We start from the raw sequence: 7,642 nt of genomic DNA, 5'->3' as shown, positions 1-7,642 counted from the left end.
GGCATGAGCCACTGTACCCGGCTTTTTCCACAATAAAAGAAAAAGCTAAAGAGTCACTTATGTTGCATGTTGTCCTCACTCTGGAGCTAGTCTTAAGGAGCGTTTGCCACCTGGAGCTTTGCCAGTTCCTGTGCAGAAGAAAAAAGTGGTCCAGAGCAATGCCATGGACCACTTTCAAAAGTTCAATAGAACTTTCCAAAAATGTTCCCTATCTCCAATGTTTAATAAAGTAGCTACTAGATACATGTAGCTTTTGAGAACTAGAAATATGGCTTGTACCACTGAACAACAGGATTTTAAATGTTGTTTAATTTTGATAGCCACATGTGGCTACTGCCTTGGACACTGCAACATTAGAGAGATTTGTATTGGTTATTAAATGCTTCAACCTGGCAGTGACATGTTTCATTTCCACTGAGAACTCATTGGTCAGAATTAGTCACATGACCCCAGCAGACCACAAGGGGGCCAGGAAATGCCAGCTTACATCTTACACATGCCTGTATATGGAGAACTGGAAATATTTGGTGAACAGCTCTAATGCCTGTCTCAGAGAATAAATCTTTTTGAGATCCAGAAAGGAGAAAAATTGGCTATTTTATTTCAGGAAGAGAAGAGAAGAAATATGGAGACTTAATGTATTATCTATTGCTGTGTAACAATTTACCAAAGCCTTGGCAGCTTTAAGCAACATTTATTTCACAGTTTATGTGAGTCAGGAACCAGGGTGCAGCAGTTTCAGGGTCTCTCTTGAGGCTGCAATCAAGGTATCAATTGGGGCTTCGTTCTCATCTTAAGGCTTGACTGGGGGAAGATGTGATTTCAAGCTTAAACATGTGGCTGTTGGCAGAATACTATGGAAAAGGAACACTCAGAGAACAATTATAGCAATACCAAAAGCCTCTTGAAATTAAAAAATATAAAAGCATAAATAAAAAACTGAACAAAAGGTGGAAGGATAAAATTAGAGAAATCTCTCAAAAAGAAGATTAAGACACAATGGAAATACAAAATAGAAGGAAAGGAACAGATAAGAAGAGAATCAGTCCAGAAAGTCCAACATCTGAATAATAAGTTTAAAAGAGAATCATGAAAAAAGGGTGGGAATCTTAGCTGGGTGTGGTGGCACACTCCTATAGTCCTCAGGAGGCTGCGGTAGGAGGATTGTTTTGAGCCCAAGAGTTCGAGGCTGTAATAAGCTATGATCACACCACTGCACTCCAGCCTATGTGACAAAGTAAGACCTTGTCTCTAAAAAAAGGGGGTAACAATCATCATACTACGTGCCCAGTACAATGACTGAAAATAGACCTAAACTAACTTACATCATAATAAAATTTTAGAACACAACGGAAAAAGATTCTAAAAGCTACTAGAGAAGAAGAATGAGGTCATATACAAGAAATCAGGAGTAAGAATGCTTCAAACTTCCCAACAGCAATACTGGAATTGAGAATACGTTGGAGCAATACTTCACATTTTTGAAGTAAAATGATCTCCAAACCAGAATTCTATACCCAGCCAAACTACCAATGAGGTATAAAGCTAAAACAATGGCATTTCATACATAGAAGTCTCCAATATTTACTTCCTGAGACAGATTAGACTGTTCAAAAATGGCTACACAATGGCTCCCATTTTACACTTGCTTAGAATTTTATCACTTCCCCATAAAGGATTGGAATCTATATTCTCTCCCCTTGAACCTGGGTGAACCTTTGTGACTGATTCAACTAATAGAGTAGGGAAGGAGTGATGCTTTGTGACTTCCAAGGTTAGCTCATAAAAGGAGATGCAGCTTCAGCCTGGCTCTCTCCCTTGAGACATGTGCCTTTGGAGTCCTGAACTGGCATAAGAGAAGTTCAGCTACCCTGAAGTTGCCATACTGGAGATGCCATGTGGAGATACCACATAGAAATGGAGACAGATGCTTGAGAAACCTCAGTTGTTTGAGTCTTTCCAGCCTAAGTGCCAGCCCTGTGACTGAGGAAGCCTTTGAGATGACTCTAGTCCCTCTCGCCATCTGACTGTATTTGCATGAAAGACCCCAGGTGAAAACCACTCAGATGATCCCAGTTGACCACCCAAGTCACAAAATGTGATAATAAAAATGAATGTTGCTGTTTTATGCTACTAAGTTTGGGCTGGTTTTTATGCAGCAATAGGTAACTGGAAAACCTCTCATGCATCCTTTCTTAGGAAGCTACCAGAGGATGTGCTTCACCCAAACAAGGGAGTAAACCAAGAAGAGGGAAACATAGAACACTGGACTTAAGAAATCCAATAATGAGAAGCAAAGGGAATCTCCTGGATGATGATAAAGAGAGAGCCCAGGATGAAAGCTGTATGCCAGGGAAAGTCCTGATTAGACCATGTGACAAGTCTTCAGGAAAGACTGCTTCTGGATGATAAAATGAACTGAATACCTGTTAAGAGACTTGGGGGGTCAAATTTGCAATAAGTACCAAACAAAGAAGATTAAAAAATGATAAGTCCCAAGGGAAACAATATGTCGTAAAGAAAAAGTAGCTATAGTTTGTTCATGACATAACTGTAACTTGCTTTGTACATGATAATATAAACACCGAATCTTCCTCACTTTGTGAAAGAACAATATTGGGCAAATGCGCAGGTTTTGGAAGGTTCCATGTGCAGGGGGATGGAGGGAGAAATTAGCAAAATCCTCCTTTTCTATAGCTAATAGCTATAAAGTGCTACAACACCCAGACAGGATACTTCTTTGTTGCTTTCATTATAATATCCTTGGGTATTGCTGTTGGCTATTTCTTAATACTACTTAAATATTCACAAGTGTACGACTTGTTTTCCCAACCTAACTATAAGCTCTTTGATAGTTAACGCTTCTCTATATTATCTGTAGTGGCTGGCATAGTATGCTACGCATAGTATGTGGTCAGTTTGAGAAATATTAGTTGAATAAAATAATAATGTTGGAACAAATAAATAATGACTAAAACTGAAAAATTTAAAAGTAGAAAGAAGTAAGTGAATGAACGATGTGGGGCTTGGTGTGGTGGCTCATACTTGTAATCCCAGTGCTTTGGGAGGCTGAGGCAGGAGGATTGCTTGAGACTAGGAGTTCGAGACCAGCCTGGGCAACACAACAAGACACTATCTCTACAAAAACAAATAATAAAATTAGCCAGGTGTGGAGGTGTGCATCAGTAGTCCTAGCTACTCAGGAAGATGAGGTGGGAGGATTACTTGAGCCCGGGAGTTTGAGGCTGCAGTGAGCTGACATTGCACCACTGCACCCCAGCCTGGGTAACAGAGTGAGACCTCCATCTCTGAAACAAACAAAAACCCAATATAAATAATATGGTAGTAAATAGCAAAATAATCAGCTAAAGGGAACCAGGCACAGAAAGACAAATATCGCATGCTGTCATTCATATGTGGGAGCTTAAAAAAAAAAAAAAAAAAAAAAGAAGTCATGGAGGTAGAGAGTAGAGTGATAGTTACCAAAAGCTGGGAAGGGTAGTGGGGAGGGTGGAATAAAGAGGAAATGATTAATGGGTACAAAAATACAGTTAGATAGGAGGAATAAAATCTAGTGCCTGGCAGCACAATAGGGTGACTATAGGTAACAATAATTTATGTTCCCATCACAAAGAAATGGTAAATCCTTTCTTAAAAAATACTTTTAAGTTCAGGGGGTATATGTGTAAGATTGTTATATAGGTTACCTTGTGTCCTGGAGTTTGTTGTACAGATTATTATTATTAGTTTTTGCGGCAGAGTCTCACTCTGTTGCCCAGGCTGGAGTGCAGTGGCACTGTGTCGGCTCACTGCAAACTCCACCCCCCGGGTTCAAGCGATTCTCCTGCCTTGGCCTCCTGAGTAGCCGGGATTTCAGGCACCTGTCACCACTTCCAGCTAGTTTTTGTGTTTTTAGTAGAGATGGGGTTTCACCATGTTGGCCAGGCTGGTCTCGAACTCCTGACCTCAGGTGATCCGCCCTTCTTGGCCTCCCAAAGTGCTGTGATTACAGGTGTAACAGATTACGCCTGTAATCTGGGTACTAAGACCTAGTACCCATTAGTTATATTTTTAATCCTCTCCCTCCTCCCACCCTCCACCCTCCAATTAGGCCCCAGTGTGTGTTGTTCCCCTCTATGTGTCCATGTGTTCTCATCATTTAGCTCCCACTTATAAGTGAGAACATGCGGTATTTGGTTTTCTGTTCCCGCATTAGTTTGCTAAGGATCATGGCCTCCAGCTCCATTCATGTCCCTGCAAAACACACGATCTTGTTCTTTTATGGTTGCATAGTATTCCAGGATATTTATGTACCACATTTTCTTTATTCAGTCTACCATTGATGGGCATTTAGGTTGATTCCACGTCTTTGCTATCGTGAATAGCGCTGCAATGAATACGCGTGCATGTGTCTTTGTAATAGAACAATTTATATTCCTTTGGGCATATACCCAGTAATGGGATTGCTGAGTGTAATGGTATTTTTGTTTTTAGGTCTTTGAGGAATCACCACACTGTCTTCCACAATGGTTGAACTAATTTACACTCCCAACAACAGTGTACAAGCATTCCTTTTTCTCCACAAGCTCATCAGCATCTGTTATTTTTTGACTTTTTAATAATAGCCAAGAAATGGTAAATGCTTGAGGTGGTGGATATCCCTGTCACCCTAATTTGATCATTACACGTTGTATGCTTGTATCAAAATGTCACATATACCCCATAGATAGGCACAACTATTATATATCCTTAATGATTTTTAAAATCAGCCAAAAGGTGGCCAGGTGCAGGGGCTCATGCCTGTAACCCCAGCACTTTGGGAGGCCGAGGAAGGCAGATCACTTGAGGTCAGGAATTTGAGACCAGCCTGGCCAACATGGCAAAACCCCGTCTCCACCAAAAATACAAAAAATTAGCCGGGTGTGGTGGTGGGTGCCTATAAGCCTAGCTACTCGGGAGCCTGAGGCAGGAGAATCACTTGAACCTGGGAGGCGGAGGTTGCAGTGAGCCAAGATCGTGCCACTGCGCTGCAGCCTGGGTGACAGAGCAAGACTCCTTCTCAAAAAAGAAAAAAAAAAATCAGCGAAAAGTGTTGATAGTGAGTATCTTTCAGGAGGGGGATATGAAACATGGAGGGAGGCAGGGGGCTGCTATTTTGCATAACAAAACCTGTTTCAGAGACGCATTTGACTCTAATTCCCAATGGCAGCACCCTCTATTCCCTTTCCTGCTTTGTTTTTCTCCTTAGCACTTAGCCCCATCTGACATACTATGTATTTTCCTTATTATTTACTCTATTCCTCATCTCCATTCAACTCCACGACAACGGGAAATTCTGTCTGCCTTGTTCTGTGCTGGCAAAATTACTGGGCACATGGCAGATGTTCCATACAGTCAGGAGAATGAATGAACCTTGTGCCTCTGCAATTTTTGTAGCCACTCATTTATTTTAACTTTTTATTTTGTTGAAATTTCAGATTTACCAAAAAGTTGTAAGACTGGTACAAAGAAGTCGCCTATATCACTTATCCAGGTTTCTCAAATGTTAACATTTTACCACTTACACTTTACTTTATCCTCTCTCTCTCTCTCTCTTTCTCTCCTTACCCCGACCGTTGACCACTGAGAGTAATTTGTAGATATCATGGCCCTTTAACCCTATATAATTCAGTGTGTTTCCCAAAACAGGGCATTCTCTTACATAAGCACAGCACAATGATCAAAATTAGGAAATTAGCATATGCACACTGTTATTATGTAATCTACAGATCTTATTCAGATGTCACCAATTGTTCCAATAGCATCCTTTGTAGCAAAAGGAGGTCCTGGCTCACTTGTTGAATTTGGTCAGTCACATTTCCTTTACTCTGGACCAGTTGTTCTGTCTTTATCTGGGCTTCACGACATTAACACTTCCAAAGAATACTTATTGTATAAAGTGCCCCTTAATCTGAACATGGTTGTTTACCAATTATTCAAATCATGCATTTTTGGCAGAAGTTCCTAGAAGCGATGTTGCAGCCTTCTTGGTATGTCATTCTAGGAGGCACGTGATTTGCCCGTCACTTGCTTACCTGCCAGGGTGCTCCACTATCAAGTTACTGTTTTGACCATTAAAATTAACAGTTGTCTTTGGGAAGATACTCTGACACTATGTAAATGATCTGTTATCCCTCAAACTTTCATTATCCCCTGATAGTTCTTGTATGTTTTTATGGTAGTTGCCAAATTGCCTACATATATAACTTTTTTTTTTTTCTTCAGAAATACGGTCTTTTTCTGTCACTGAGGCTGGAGTACAGTGGCAAGATCATAGCTCACTACAGCCTTGAACTCCTGGGCTCAAGAAATCCTCCTATCTCAGCCTCCAGAGTAGCTGGGACTACAGGCGCGTGCCACCATGCCTCGCTAATTTTTGTTATTTTTTGTAGAGATGGGATTTTACTATGCTGCTCAGGCTGGTCTCGAACTCCTCAGCTCAAGTGATCTGCCTGCTTCAGCCTCCCAAAGTTCTGGAATTATAGGCATGAGCTACTGTGCCCGGCCTCCTTATGAAAGAATTCTGAAGAATATGGATAGATACTCCCCAGTCCAGAAGGGGATACTCATCCCTCTTCCTCCACTTCATGTGGGTAGGTCTTAGTGACTGTTCAGAAGGTAGAGTAGGGAATGGGAAAAATAGTAGCTTGATGGTGGAGAAACTTGGCAGACACCACCTTAACCAAGGGATGGAGGTTAACATCACTAATGATAAGTCACGTAACTATCTTACACCCTGATCTGATGCAAAGAGAACGGCACTGCACCTCTGTGCAATGGTCTTCTCTCAAATCCATTATTCCAGTTTAATCATGAAAACAGACAAACCCAAGGGGAGGGACGTTCTACAAAGTACTTGATCAGTACTCCTAGACATTATTAAGGTTGTGAGAAACAAAGAAACAGATCAGAGGAGACTAAGGAGACAAAATGAGGCTGGGCACAGTGGCTCCCACCTGTAATCCCAACACTTTGGGAGGCCAAGGTGGGAGGATTGCTTGAGCCCAGGAGTTTGAGACCAGCCTGGACAACAGAGTGAGACCCTGTCTCTACAAAAAATTAAAAATTAGTTTGGGGCTGGGTGCGGTGGCTCACGCCTGTAATCCCAGCACTTTGGGAGGCCGAGGCGGGAGGATCACGAGGTCAGGAGATCAAGATCATCCTGGCTAACACGGTGAAACCCCGTCTCTACTAAAAATACAAAAAAAAAAAATTAGCCGGGCGAGGTGGCGGGTGCCTGTAATCCCAGCTACGCGGGAGGCTGAGGCAGGAGAATGGCGTAAACCCTGGGGGGCGGAGCCTGCAGTGAGCCGAGATCGCGTCACTGCACTCCAGCCTGGGAGACAGCGAGACTCCATCTCAAAAAAAGAAAAAAAAAAAAGAAAAAAAATTAGTCTGGTATGGTGTTTTGTGCCTGTGGTCTCAGCTACTAGGGATGAAGACAAGACTTCTTACCCTACAGGTTGCTGTAGGGATGAATTAAGATCAAGCAGAGGCCAGGTGTGATGGTTCATGACCATAATCCCGGCACTTTGGGAGGCCGAGGTGGGTGCATCGCTTGAGCCCAGAAGTTAGAGACCAGCCTGGGCAATATGGCGATACC

This window comes from Gorilla gorilla, chromosome 20 (assembly GCF_029281585.2).
Source record: "Gorilla gorilla gorilla isolate KB3781 chromosome 20, NHGRI_mGorGor1-v2.1_pri, whole genome shotgun sequence".
NCBI lineage: Eukaryota > Metazoa > Chordata > Mammalia > Primates > Hominidae > Gorilla > Gorilla gorilla.
Note: the sequence above shows the minus strand (reverse complement) of the source record.